Consider the following 13,271-nt stretch of genomic DNA (forward strand, 5'->3'; position numbering starts at 1 on the left):
TCAGTATGTTGCACTGGAGTACGTCTCCAGAACTTATTCATCCTGTAACTGGAACTTTTTACCTTTTAACCAAAATCTCCCCAAACCTGGGTTAACACTGTTCTACTGTTAGAAATTGTAAATTTTGCAGGCTAGGGCCATATTGAATAATTCCTTTGATTTTTTTCCGGTGGTATTCTGTATAACACTGGTCATTAAACTGAAGAGTAATACTCATTATATAAAATTGAGTCAGGATTATCTTTTATGTTTAACATACTCTAAGATCTAGATGTAGTTTTATTTCTTAAAGTTTTCAAAATTACGTTTAGGGGCGCTTATAAAATATCATTATCTAACAATGTTAATATTAATACTTCTATTAAATGCATTGTATTTATGTGCATTTATATATGAGGCAACTATTCTTCCTTTAACTTTTTTTTTATTTGATTTTTTAGAGAAAGGGTTAGGCTAGACTCAGAGTAGTGGCCCTCCACAGGCCTGACTGTAACTCACAACAGTCTTGAACTCCTGGCCTCCAGGAATCCTCCCTCCTCAGGTTCCGAACAGCACGGACTGCATCCAGCTTACCTTTTTAAAAATAAAAATATCTAGGTAGCATTTGTCAACATTTATAAAATTAGACATGGAATTTCAGAATTTAACGAACTCTCAGTCCCAACGTTTTTTATTCCTGACAAAAAGTCACAATTCTTAAATCTGAAACTGGTTTGATAACTTTTCCAGACATACAAAATAGGAAACAGTCCGGAGACCTTGCAAAGAGCGGCAGCTAGTCTTTGTACGGCATTTTGTTTCAAATTAAGAAAGGAAGCTGATTTCGTCCATTTTTAAATTTTAAATTACACAGAGAATAGTCACACAATCAACAATGCTATTTCTGTTTGTACATAAAGGAAAACTGACACACGGGTAAAGTTTCCTTGCTTAGCTGAGTATCAATTTAACAGAGTGAATTCTTCTCCCCTGTGTAAGTTAAAATGACACCATCCGGTCCTTTCTCTGTTAAGACCAACTGAAAACAACCTACAGTCCACGCGAGGTCCTCGCCATCACAGACGCTCCGTGCCTGGCTTCACAGGCAGCTCCACCGGTTCGTAGTACAAGGAGATCTGTGCTCTCTAGCGGCTTTCAATTTAAGACATTGTGACGTCCACTTCCGGCTCAAATTCAGCCGGGACGGCGTACAAATCGGGTCTTCACCGGGAGCAAGGCTTTCTCGTGTCGGCGAGAGTCCAGGACCGGGCAGGCGGCTGTTGTCCTCGCCGCGCGGGCTGCGGTCGCGGCTGGGGAGCAGGCGAGGCGGGCTGCGGGCCGGGCGAGTGTGCGCGACGGCAGGCTGGACGGGTCTCCCAGGGCGGGGGGCTGCGCCGGGGGCGCGGGCGGTCTGGCCAGTAACTGTCCGGCCCGGGGGCAGCGCGCGGCGCGGCGGATGGCCGCTGTGCCGGCAACGGTCGTCGCGCGCGGTCCGGGCGGGCCGGACCGGCCGGGGAGGCACCGCTCGCCGCGCCGGGTCACGTGACGCGGTCACGTGGCGCGCAGTCGGGCCGGCGGCGGCTGAGGGAGGCGGAGACTCGGCCGGGACGCGGGGGGAGGAGGCGGCGGCGGCGGCGGTGGCGCGGGGCTGCTGGAGGCGGAGGCGGCGAGGCGCGGGCGAGCCGCGGGGGCTGCTGCCACGGCCGCCCGGGAGGTGAGGCGGACGCGGGGACCGTTGTCACCGGCCGCGGCGCGCCCGGGCGCTGGCGCCGTCCCGCGGGAGGGGGCGCCGGCCCGGAGCGCCCTCCGAGCCCTGCGGGCGTGTGTCCCGCGCCGCGGGCCCCTGTGCACCGGCGCCGGCGGGCGTGGTGGGCGCGGCGGGCGGGGCCCCGGGCCGGGGGGCGGGCGCCGCGCCTGGGGCTCGCCCGGGAGGGCCAGGGACGAGGATGGTGAGCCGAGGGTGGGCCGCCCGGGGGGCGCTGACGGAGGGTGCGGCGCGGGGAGGGCGTCTGAGCCCGCAGCTCCGGGCGGTGGTCGCTGCCGCTCGCCCTCTCAGCCTTTTGTTGCAGCGTTTAAGAAAATGGGGCGAAAGAGGAGCTCGGGCTGTGTGTGTGTGTGTGTGTGTGTGTGTGTGTGTGTGTGTGTGTAAATCAGGAGGCGTTTGGCTTGGAGCCATTTTTTCCCCCTTAATTGTGGAGACAGTAAATCCCTGAAAACGGTTTTCCCGGGGAGACAGGGTTGTGCTCCTCCTCTTCCTACCCAACGTCTGGATGAAGTGGCTTTCCCTCCCTGCTGTGCCCATCTTCTCGCCCTCGGGTCCCGTCTGCACCCGCCTTCCTGCCCGCCCCACCTTCGGCGAAGCCCCGCGATCGAGCAGGGTGTCTGCAAAGCGGGCCCGGTCACCTGTCGTGGCAGCTGCCTGGAAATCCCGGCGCTTCTGCTGTCTGGAGTCTGTGCTGTTTCCTCCGGCAAATCACGGAGATTCCGCTCCTAATACCACCCCTTCCTCTTTGCCAGGGCTTCAAAACATAGGGCATGATGCCGGCTCTAAAGTTTGGCCTGCCTGGGGCAAGTAGCTGGGAGTTGTCTCCTTCCAATCATGACACCGCTTCAAGATGGGAAGGTGATGGCGATCTAGTTTTGTGGAAGGAACGAGAGTGACACTGTCTGGGGGCGATGCCAGTTTGGGACCTGTTCATTCTACCTGCTGAACTGCTCTTGTGATCAGAAAGTCTCTTAACATACTTCTCGCATTGGGATAATCAACTCCTTTTGCCAGGGACCTGTTTCCCGGATTTTTATATTTGGGGGTTCTCTCACTTGTTTTACTGTAGTTCTGTACCTTAACGATATCCATTTAGTCTTCTCAGTGAAGAGGTTTTTTAAAAGCACAGATGAAATTATTTCTAAGGTTTTGGAGAATGTAAAAACTCATTGTGAGGTGAGGGAGTGCTTTCTTTGTGCTTTTTCCTCTGTGTCTGGTGTCTCCGTTTCTGTTATGTAGTTTAGTTCTTGCGAACGAGCCCACTGGGATTGATGCTGTGGTCCTGGAAAGTTCTCACCGGGTTCCACAGCCCCGGATTGCTGGGGGTTGAGGTTAAGGTTGTTCCTTCCACAAAACTAGATAGTCACACTGCAATCCAGAAGAGGCAGTGTGGAAGCTGATCTCAGCTTTGGGCAGTGACACCACGTTCAGAATGGGAGAGTCAGAAGTGACCTTCCTTATTCTTGATAGTTAACTGTTGTGGAAATGACTATGTTAATGAATTGTGAATAACCAAATCCAACGTTTAGTTTCCTTAATTTAAAGAATAATGCTTAATTTGAATGAAAGAGTTATTAGAGGATGTGAATTTCCTTTAAGAATATTAAGAGCTCCGTTTTAGTAAGGGCTGTGGAGGTAGCAATTTTTTAATGTGTTGGGGTTGAGGGTATTGACCTCTAGAGTTAGAAGTATGTGGTGCAAAGTTAGAGTCACATGGGGGAAAATGTTTCAGTTTTTTTCTTTCTTTTTTTTTGTTTTTGTAGAGACAGAGTCTCTAACTATGTCGCCCTCAGTAGAGTGTGGTGGCATCACAGCTCACAGCAACCTCCAACTCCTGGGCTTAGCGATTCTCTTGCCTCCGCCTCCCGAGTAGCTGGGACTACAGGCACCCACCACAACGTGGCTAAGGGAAAATGTTATTAACACAATGGGGCTTTCAGACATGGAAGACAAGTAGAAAGCCAGGATTACTTCCTGTGCCTGAGAAATGTCAAATAATGTATTTACTGCTATGTGTTTTAAAATAATGTCCTCTTTATTTACAGAGGACTTGGGTATCATATTGAACTTTCTAGTTTTCATATGAAGCTATAAGAGTGGCAGTTTGGTTATTCACTCTTTTTTTTTTCCTGTCAGAACTGAATAAAAAAAAATTTTCGCCCATGAATGTAGGTACTGCACGTGTGGTATGTGAAGACTGTTCGAACCATTCAACATTGATGGCAAGATCCCAAGTAAGGAAAGAATGGTAAAGGTCTGCAGCATGCCTTTGGGGCCCTATCTCAGCCTCTCACTAGACAGTTTGTAGGACAGAATGTGAAGCTCAGGTCTTGCTGCAGTTGCCGAGTATCTGAATTTATGAAGACTTACTGTGTGGCTAACGTGCATAGCTGAGCAGGATGGGGGTGTTTCTTCCTCTGTCCCATGGCATTTACATCACTTAACCTCTGGCTCCTGTTCTTCTGTTCTGTGGATGGAGAGAGGGAAGATAGAGTGGCCCAACTATGTATATATGCTTTGTCAAATGCATTTAATAATTGAGTAAAAGCTCTTGTTATGAAATGCTATGATTTAGTTACTGCACTGGTTTCTATTTAGGATTCTGTGAAGTGTTTTCAGTATTCCCAAAAGGCTTAGAGACATTGTACATTTGTCCTCAGTGAGTCTGCTTGAGATGACATGTAATTCAAATGTCAAATTTTTGAAAATTTTGTTGGGATCAGGTTAATTCAGTTACTAAATTTGACATCCTTTACATACTAAATTTTTTGCGGTAAAATACATGTAACATAAAATTTACCATTTAAGTAATTTTTTTTTGCAGTTTTTGGCCAGGGCTGGGTTTGAACCTGCCACCTCTGGCATATAGGGCCGGCACCCTACTGCTTTGAGCCACAGGCACTGCCCAACCATTTAAGTAATTTTTAAGTGTACAATTCAGTGGCGTTAAGTACATCCACACTGTTATGTAGCCATTACCACTATCCATCTCCAGAACTTTTTCAGTTTCCCAAACTGAAACTCTATAACCTTTGAACACTAGTTCCTCATCTTTGCCTTCCCCCAGACCCTGGAACCCACCATAAACTTGACTACTCTAGGTACTTTTGTACACAGTGTTTGGCCTTTGTGACTGGCTTATTTCACTTATTTATTCACTTATTTCACAATACAGTATGATTTTAGATTACAGTAAAATTTTTTTTTTTTTTGAGACTAGGTTTTACTTTGTCCTCTGAGTGGGAATGCAGGAGCATAATCGTAGCTCACTGCAGCCTCCAACTCCTGGGCTCAAGTGACCTTCTCACCTCTGTCTCCTGAATAGCTGGGACTGTAGGCATACGCCACCATTCTGGACTACTTTTTCAATATTTTCTGGGGACAGGGTCTCACAATGTTGTTTGTGCTGGTCTTGAACCCCTAGCTTCAAGAGATTCTTTTTAGCCTCTGCCTCCCAAAGTATTGGAGGCGTGAGGCATTGCCCTGGGCCTTAAATTTTTGTGTACTAAGTGTTAACTGTCGTAACCTCAAGATGGTAAGAATCTTTGCCCTTGATAGCCAGAAGACTGAGAAGCAATCAGGAATTCTGACTGGAAATTGTAGAATGTTTAATTAAAACAAAACAAAATAGTTATTATTTAATACATAGAAACTCTGAAATGCGGAACCACGGGGGATGATCCTAATAAGCATGTTAAGTCCTTCCTGGGTTCTGTCGCTTTCCCCCCATATGGTGGTATCTATGGCACATCTTTCTGAAATTTGTGCCTGATGAAGATGATTTTCTCAGCTGATGTTATAGGGTGGTATATTTTGTTGAATGGAAGGATATATAGAGATACTTTAAATAAATCTTAAAGGGAAATGAAATATAATTCTGGTGTGAAGAATGCCTTTTTAGCTTGACATCAAACCAAAACCTATAAGGTAAAATATTTGACAACAGTTTTTATAGCATACTTTATTTTAGATGTCTATATAGTAAAGGATAACATGAACACAAAGAGAATTGACAAACTGGAAAAATGTGTGTAGCATACATATTAAGTATGTCAATAATAATTACAATACTATTATCTTACCTTAAAAAAATCTCTTCACATCATCAAGTACGTAGTCAGTCCTTACTGCTGTATACTGCATATAATGTGTGTGATTGTTTGAATTAAGAACCAAATACTGTGCACACGTTGCATTTGGATAGTTTGAAGTCTCTTAACCTGTATGTTCTCCATCCCTTCTTTGCAACTTTTTATTGGAGAAATTGGATTTCACGGATTGCATCCTTATGTTAAATGTTTATTTCTTGTGTTTGTTATACATTGGTAGCTTGATTTAGAGGCTTGATCAGAAGAATCAGATTTTATTTTTGGTGGGGGCAGGATTATTTTCATCAGGAGGTCTGAATTCTTTCTTTTTGTGATATTAGCAACTATTTAAAAATTTTTTTGTTTGGCATTCCATTAGCAGCCATTCTTGATCAATTCATGAGGGATTACAGTATGATTGTATTCTACATCTTTTATTCCCTCTTTAGTTATTAGCTGAAATACATATACAGGTAGAAATTATCCTTAAGTTTTTTGGTAACCTTTAGGTATAGATTGTATACAAAGGATGTGAAAATGTCTATTTCCTTTGATTTGTCAGTTTTCAAGTTAGGAGATGATCCCTTAGCAACCTCCAGTGGTGATGGATGAGGGTTTTTTTTTCATCCATCACCACTGGAGCATAGATGGTGTGTCAGTCCATTGCCGTTACTATCCTCTCCTGAGTCCTTAGGACATGCCTTTAGTAATCTAACCGCACCCTTGCCTTCTGGTGTGATGAGATGTTCCAGGTGCATCCTGTGTACTTTCTGTTTCACACATGGAATCAGAACAAACCATTTTTACAAGAAGAAAAAAAGGAAAAATAAATGGCCAATAAACATATTAAAGTATCCAATTTCAGTAGTTGTAGACATGAAATTCAAAGCAAAAATAAGATAAAGATACTGTTTGTTAGGAACTGAATATTTGTGCTCTCTCCCTCAGTTATATGCTGAAGCTCTAACTACCAGTGTGAGGGTATTTGGAAGTAGGGCCTTTTGGGGTGGGGTGGAGTGTAAGTAGAGTTAGATAAGATAGTGAGCATGGGGTCCTCCTGATGGGATTAGAGCCCTTGTAAGAAGAGATACCAAAGAGCTTGCTTGTTTTCTTTCTTCCTGTGTGTGCGCCTCCCCCCACCCACATACACACGAGGTCATGTGAGCACACAACAAAATGGCAGCTGCCTGCAAGCCAAGACCAAAAGTCTCAGAATGAAGCCTAGCTTGCTGATACCTTGAGCCAAGACCTCTAGCCTCCAGAACTATGAGAAATAAATTCCTCTTTTAATGCTATTTTGTTATGGCTGCCAGAGCAGACTAAGACCCCAGTTTTCTATTGTTATATTGGCAATTTAGACCAATTTAGACCTTTATGGATGTGAAATGATTTGGTAAAGCTTAATGCACATATAAAGTATGGTATTAAGATGACTTCTGTTGTTCCTTCTCTATGTAATCTTAGTATTTGGGCATCTTCCAGTGTGGAATGGGAATAGTGAGGATGATAGTCATTCCAGTGCTGGTGAAGGGGAAGTGTATACTTTCAGTCTCAGTACAAGTAGAAATTGATGCACATATTTTAGATAGTTGCTGTTAGGTATCAGAATACAAAATGTGGATAGCCTTTGACTGAAAAAAGTCCACATTTAGTAGGAATTTATCCTAAAGAAATAATCAAAAAAGTTAGGGAAGATGTATGTGCATAGTAAAGAATAGTAAATAACTTTAAGTAGGAATTAAATAGATTATAGCATTTCATTGCATGTAGCCATTGAAAATTATGACCAGTTTGGAAGGACTCTGGTGATACATTATTAAGTGAAAAAGGTAGATCACAGACCTATAGGTATAGAAGTTAGATACAATATAGGCACTGAGGTGTGAACAACTGCACTTTGTAGCCACACTCAGAAGATCTAGGCTTCAAAATCACTTGATGGGTAGTTTGTTTAGATTGTCATGGCCTCAAAGACTGCACCAATTGGTTTCATTTTCCTCTCATGAGATTCAAATTTTCTGGACTGAGCATGTGATTGACTTAGTTTGGGTAATTTGCCCACTTTTGGCTCCATGAAGAAGACACATAAAGGTGTGGTTGTTTTAACTAAAGAAAGAGGAAAACATCCAAGGAAGACAAGGAAATAGATACATACTGCCTATTTAGTTAAATACATTGTTTGCTCAGAGATGTTAATTAACACATCTTCATGCTCTGATAAACTTGAGCTTAAACCATCCCTTTAACTAGTACGTTAGGACTTACACCAGAGAGTTAGCTCTACTTTGTTTCTTACTTTCATGGAAAATAATTGGTTAAAATTAAATTTTGGATTAGTCATGGATTTAAAAAATTATGGTCTTTTCCCCTGTTAAGTATGGTTAATTCAGAATCAGATATATTTTTCTCATGTCATAAGTAGGAATACCATTCTTTGGATTTATGTGGTCTCAAGAATACTCACCCTTGAGAGAGAGTATTTTAAGAATAGAATTTAAATGTAGTGTTTATGGAAAACCTCTGACAGTAATGGTGTAGTAGGTTGTAAGAGTGTAGGATATTATAGATTCATTTGAATATTTTTCTTATTTTTCATCAGAAGCACAATTAGAGTCAAAGTGGATATGAGAGAGCTTTGAAAAAGATTACACATACTGTGATATAAGATACTAATTTCTTCTTAAAAATTAAAGACTCTAAAGTTTAGACTAATGGATATGAAAGGATTTGGAAACATTACCTGAGGTATTATGCTGTTATCTTTATTTCTGCTCTTCTTTCTTGGTAGTTGTAATACTTACACATCTTCTGAAGTGGGCTTATTATTAGATCTACTGGGTTAAAATTTTATTTTGTAGTATCAGAATGTCTGATTAAGGCTAAGAAGATTTTTATAAAGTCTTAGTCTTTTATGTCTCAGCTGTCGATCTGGCTAGTTACTAGCTGGAATGCTAAGTTCTACAGACTTATTTGTGTATGTTTTCAAAAACTGTTGCTATTATATTATTATATATTATATTATAATAATCTATTATATTATTCAGTGTTTCTGAATTCCGATCAAATGCATGGGTGTTGTCACATAACCTTTAATTAGTTCAGAATCTTTTCATCTTACTGGATTTTTCTTTTACCAGTTTTTTGCTAACCACAGAAGGAAGATTAGTTTAAACATCTCAAGGCACTTACTTCTGATTAGTGTGGATGTGTAAATTTTAATCCTTCTTGGAGAAATCAAGAGTCTTGTGTAGAAAACCCTTCCAGTACCATGTTTTTCTCACCCACTTCTGTACTTTGCTACCGTTTGGGGATATTAAGAGTATATTTAGCTCCCTGGGGGAACACACCTTGTTGTTACTAATAGTTATGGTAAAATAGTAGTGTCAGAGATCCTCGCACAAACAGCTGAGCTGTTAGTGCTGGAGCAATTTTAATATTCATGAAAAGTGGATTGGCAGTGATGTTACCATATGCTGATGATATACAGGATTATCTTCAGACATAATCACTTTCTTAGGCTTTAAACAGCCTGCTTAGCTACAAAACCAGGTAGACAAATTCAGCTCCAGAGGTTGGGATGGCAAGATCTGCATTATAAAAAAAAAAAAGATCTGCATTATAAGAAATTAGGCTTATGCTGTGCACACAGAACCCTGGAGAGCCAAAGCTGACGTTTTAGGCAACCAGAGTTACTGTTTATAATTGTTAAATAATTAAAGAATTTAACTGTGTGTTAATGTTAGTCAAATTAGAGAATGCTTTTATGAAGTAATGGTTAGATTTAATGTAACTGGGAGAAAGAATTTTAAGTTTAAGGACGTTGGGTCATGGGGAAAGTCAGGTAGATGAATGTGGTTGACACTCAGGTCACGTTTTCTAGTTTTTACATGTAATTTGAACCTTTTCCATTTTTGTTCTTGTCATCTTTTCCCTTGAAATGAGAAAACCAGTCTGTGTTTCATATGTAGGAAATATACTTTTCTGAATTAATTTTGTTATCTGGATAATGAAATAAATCTATAATATTTGAAGTGCTTGGAGTAAAGCACAACTCTTAATGATAAAATGCTCAGTTTGCTTACTTTACTCTGGTAGTAATAATTTTTAGTATTTGGACAGAAGTGACAGTGAAAGTGGCACACCTACTGTTTTGTCTCCTTATCCAGCTTTGATTCTAAGGGACTTGGGAATAAATTAAGTAGTGTAGACGTGGTGCTGCCTGGACTCCTTAGAGCTTGCTAGCATGGATCGCTTCCGAGCCTTGGAATTACGGCCTCATTTTGCATTTCCTCCTCAGAACTCTTAATGGCTGTGACACCCAGGTCTCTGTTTTCAGTGGAGAGCAAAGTGCTGATATATGAAGTTTACAAATTATTACTGTTATTTCAGTTTTATTTAATTATATCAGCTTTTAATTTTAACTAATCATTACCAGACCTTTTCTGGTCTGTTAACAAAATTAATGATTACATTGTTGTATGGAATATATTTATTTAAAACTTCTGATCGGGGCGGCGCCTGTGGCTCAGTCGGTAGGGCGCCGGCCCCATATACCGAGGGTGGCGGGTTCAAACTCGGCCTCGGCCAAACTGCAACCAAAAAATAGCTGGGCGTTGTGGCGGGCGCCTGTAGTCCCAGCTACTCGGGAGGCTGAGGCAAGAGAATCGCTTAAGCCCAGGAGTTGGAGGTTGCTGTGAGCTGTGTGAGGCCACGGCACTCTACCGAGGGCCATAAAGTGAGACTCTGTCTCTACAAAAAAAAAAAGAAAAATTTTGTGACACACTCTAAAATGTAGTCAATCATACATAGTGAATGAGATTTGTATCTTCTGTGCATTTATGTGCAAAAAGTGTGATAGAGTAATATTAAGTATCATTCATTGTAGGTCTCTCCTTGGCTTAAAATGCTATATGGATATAGAAGCAGTAATGTTCATCAGGTGCTTCGAAATCAGCTTTCATAAATTCAGTGTAATGAGTTTATTAAATAGGGAAGACTCAAGGCTGACCACATGTTTTAGAAATGGTCAGGGTATCGTTCTTAATTCTGAGTCTCAGGATATCACATTTTCTTTCCTTTTTTGGCTTTCTGTGTTTTGCAAGTAATTCTGGTCTCCTTGGCTGACTGATGATCATGTAAATGGAGACTCTTGGCTCTCCTTTGCCTATATTCACATGGTGAAGTTCTTTCTCCTTCATGTGAATCAGAAAGATTACATGTGCTTGTGGGAGACAGGGTAAGCATTGTCAGGTGGATGATGCCAATATCTCTGGAGGTTAACTTAAGCTGATTATTCCAACCTTTTAATTTTAGTCAGTTATTATCAAACCTTTTACTAGCTTGTTAGTGACTAGCAAAATTGGTTTGAGTTGGACCTCCTTTGGTGTTAATGAGCTGTAAAGTGGACCAAGGTGAGATATCGGAAGAAGAAAGAATGCTGGGGAGTTGGGTTTATTCACAAATTAGGTCAGAAAGAACTCTGTTAAAATTTGGTTTAATTCCTTTCTTTTCATTCTGTCTCTGCCTGGTCTTAAGTTACTAAATGTTATTTTGAAAAGTAAACTATAACATAGATTTATCTAACGTTATCAGAAGAAGATAATCACCTGGAATGCAAATCTGAATTTTTAGTCTAGTGGTTTAATTATGGTTATACTCTGCTGTGTGAAACATGTCTTGTTTCTTGGCCTCCATGCTGTTTTGATTGTGGAACTTCACTGTCACATGAGATGTACAACCTTCTTCCTAATTTCTTTTCTTTTTTTTTAAGGCAGAGTCTCTGTCACACTGCACCCTCACACTCTTGGGCTCCAGTGATCCTTCTGCCTCAGCCTTCCGTGTAGCTGGGACTGTAGGCATGCACCATCCACACCTAGTTAATTTTTCTACTTTTTGTAGAGATAATCTTGCTCTTGCTCAGACTGGTCTTGAACCCTTGACCTCAAGCAGTCTTCCCCAATTTTTTTTTTTTTTTTTTTTTGGCCAGGGCTGGGTTTGAACCCACCACCTCCAGCATATGGGACCGGTGCCCTACTCCTTGAGCCACAGGCGCCGCCCAGTCTTCCCAAATTTTTAATATGATAATTTAATGTTAATTCTTCATATGATTCTAATTCTGACTTAATATAAACTGCATATATATTATATATACATCTTGAAAAAACCATATTTTCTCTAATAATTATTGGTACTCTTCTGAATTTAAAAACAGAAGTAACAAAACATTTCTGGCTCTAATATAAACTGCTAACTGAGTTAGAGGTAACTATTTTATTTGAAAATATGCTTTTGCTTTGAATATGTGAGTTTCTCTAGAAATCCAGGTAAATGGGGCTTCAGGTGCACAATGACTGGCTCACCTGTGTTGAATGCTTTTCCTGTTTTCTCTCTGTCAGGGCTGATTGGCTTGTGTTGAAATTTGCATCTAGTTTTGGCAGTTCAGGGTCTTTGCATGGTAGGACTCCCCCTTCTGGTTTGACCACATCACTCTTGCAGGTACCAAGTAGCCAAGCTTGACAAGTTTGCTCAAAGGGGAAAAGTTTTCAGTACTAGAAGGAAACTTTATTTATTTTTTATTTCAGATTAATGTGAAGGTAGAAACAATTCGGTTACTGTGTTTGCCTTTGTTAGGTAGAGTCCCTGTTGTAGTTGTGTCCCGCATCCTGGAGGTGTGCCATATACCCCTACATTGTGCCCACTAGATGGGAGCACACCAGTCCCTTTCCCTCCTCCCTTTCCCTCCTCTCCCCTTCTTCTCCCTCCCCCCAACTGAATTTAACTGAGTTTTTCTTTTGTGTGGACATGTATTAGATCAGATCATCTACTGGCTTCATATTAGTATTGAGTACATTGGATATTTGCTTTTCCATTCTTGTGATACTTTACTAAGAAGAATGTGTTTCAACTCCATGTAGGTTAATACAAAAGATGTAAAGTCAGAAGGAGATGCTAGTTAGGAATGCTCAAACAGATTAAACAGATGGCCCTGCTTTTTCTAGTAAAACTCCTGGGCTGTGGGGAATCAGAGGCATTGGATGATTGGGAAAAAAAATATGTGGTTTAAGGAGATTCTGAATGTGAATCTGGACATGTCATAGATTTGAAATGTGTGAAAACAGTTGTGGCAGATGGAGCACCTAGGCATGTAGTCTTTTTTTTAAAAAAAATAAGTTTATCAAGTTTACTGTATTATTTTCTTATGTGTATATTATAAATATTTTTCATAGTTTGTTGGGACTCTGTGTTCAACCATCTTGGTATATGAAAGTTTAAATATTCTGTATAAACAGACTTAATAGTTTTTTTCCATTGTTTCGACTTTGATGGTTTGCTTGGAAATTCTTTTCCCATGGAGTGTTTTTTCTTTCTTTTCTAGAGCAGACATTGGGGATTTTAAATTGTTTTTTAATAGTCTTTTTATATGAAAATAATTTTGGATT

The 13,271-nt window shown here is 41.1% G+C and overlaps 1 protein-coding gene across 2 annotated transcripts in view; it reads left to right on the forward strand.

Moving 5' to 3' along the window:
• The first annotated feature begins 1,593 nt into the window (after positions 1 to 1,593).
• Positions 1,594 to 13,271, forward strand: part of TULP4 (TUB like protein 4) — a 258,940-nt gene continuing 247,262 nt past the window's right edge. For both annotated transcript variants that reach the window (XM_053591576.1, XM_053591577.1), the window contains exon 1: positions 1,594 to 1,693. The gene's annotated coding sequence lies outside the window, so the exon portion shown is untranslated. The remainder of the gene's footprint in view (positions 1,694 to 13,271) is intronic.

Source organism: Nycticebus coucang, chromosome 5 (assembly GCF_027406575.1).
Source record: "Nycticebus coucang isolate mNycCou1 chromosome 5, mNycCou1.pri, whole genome shotgun sequence".
Taxonomy (NCBI): Eukaryota; Metazoa; Chordata; class Mammalia; order Primates; family Lorisidae; genus Nycticebus; species Nycticebus coucang.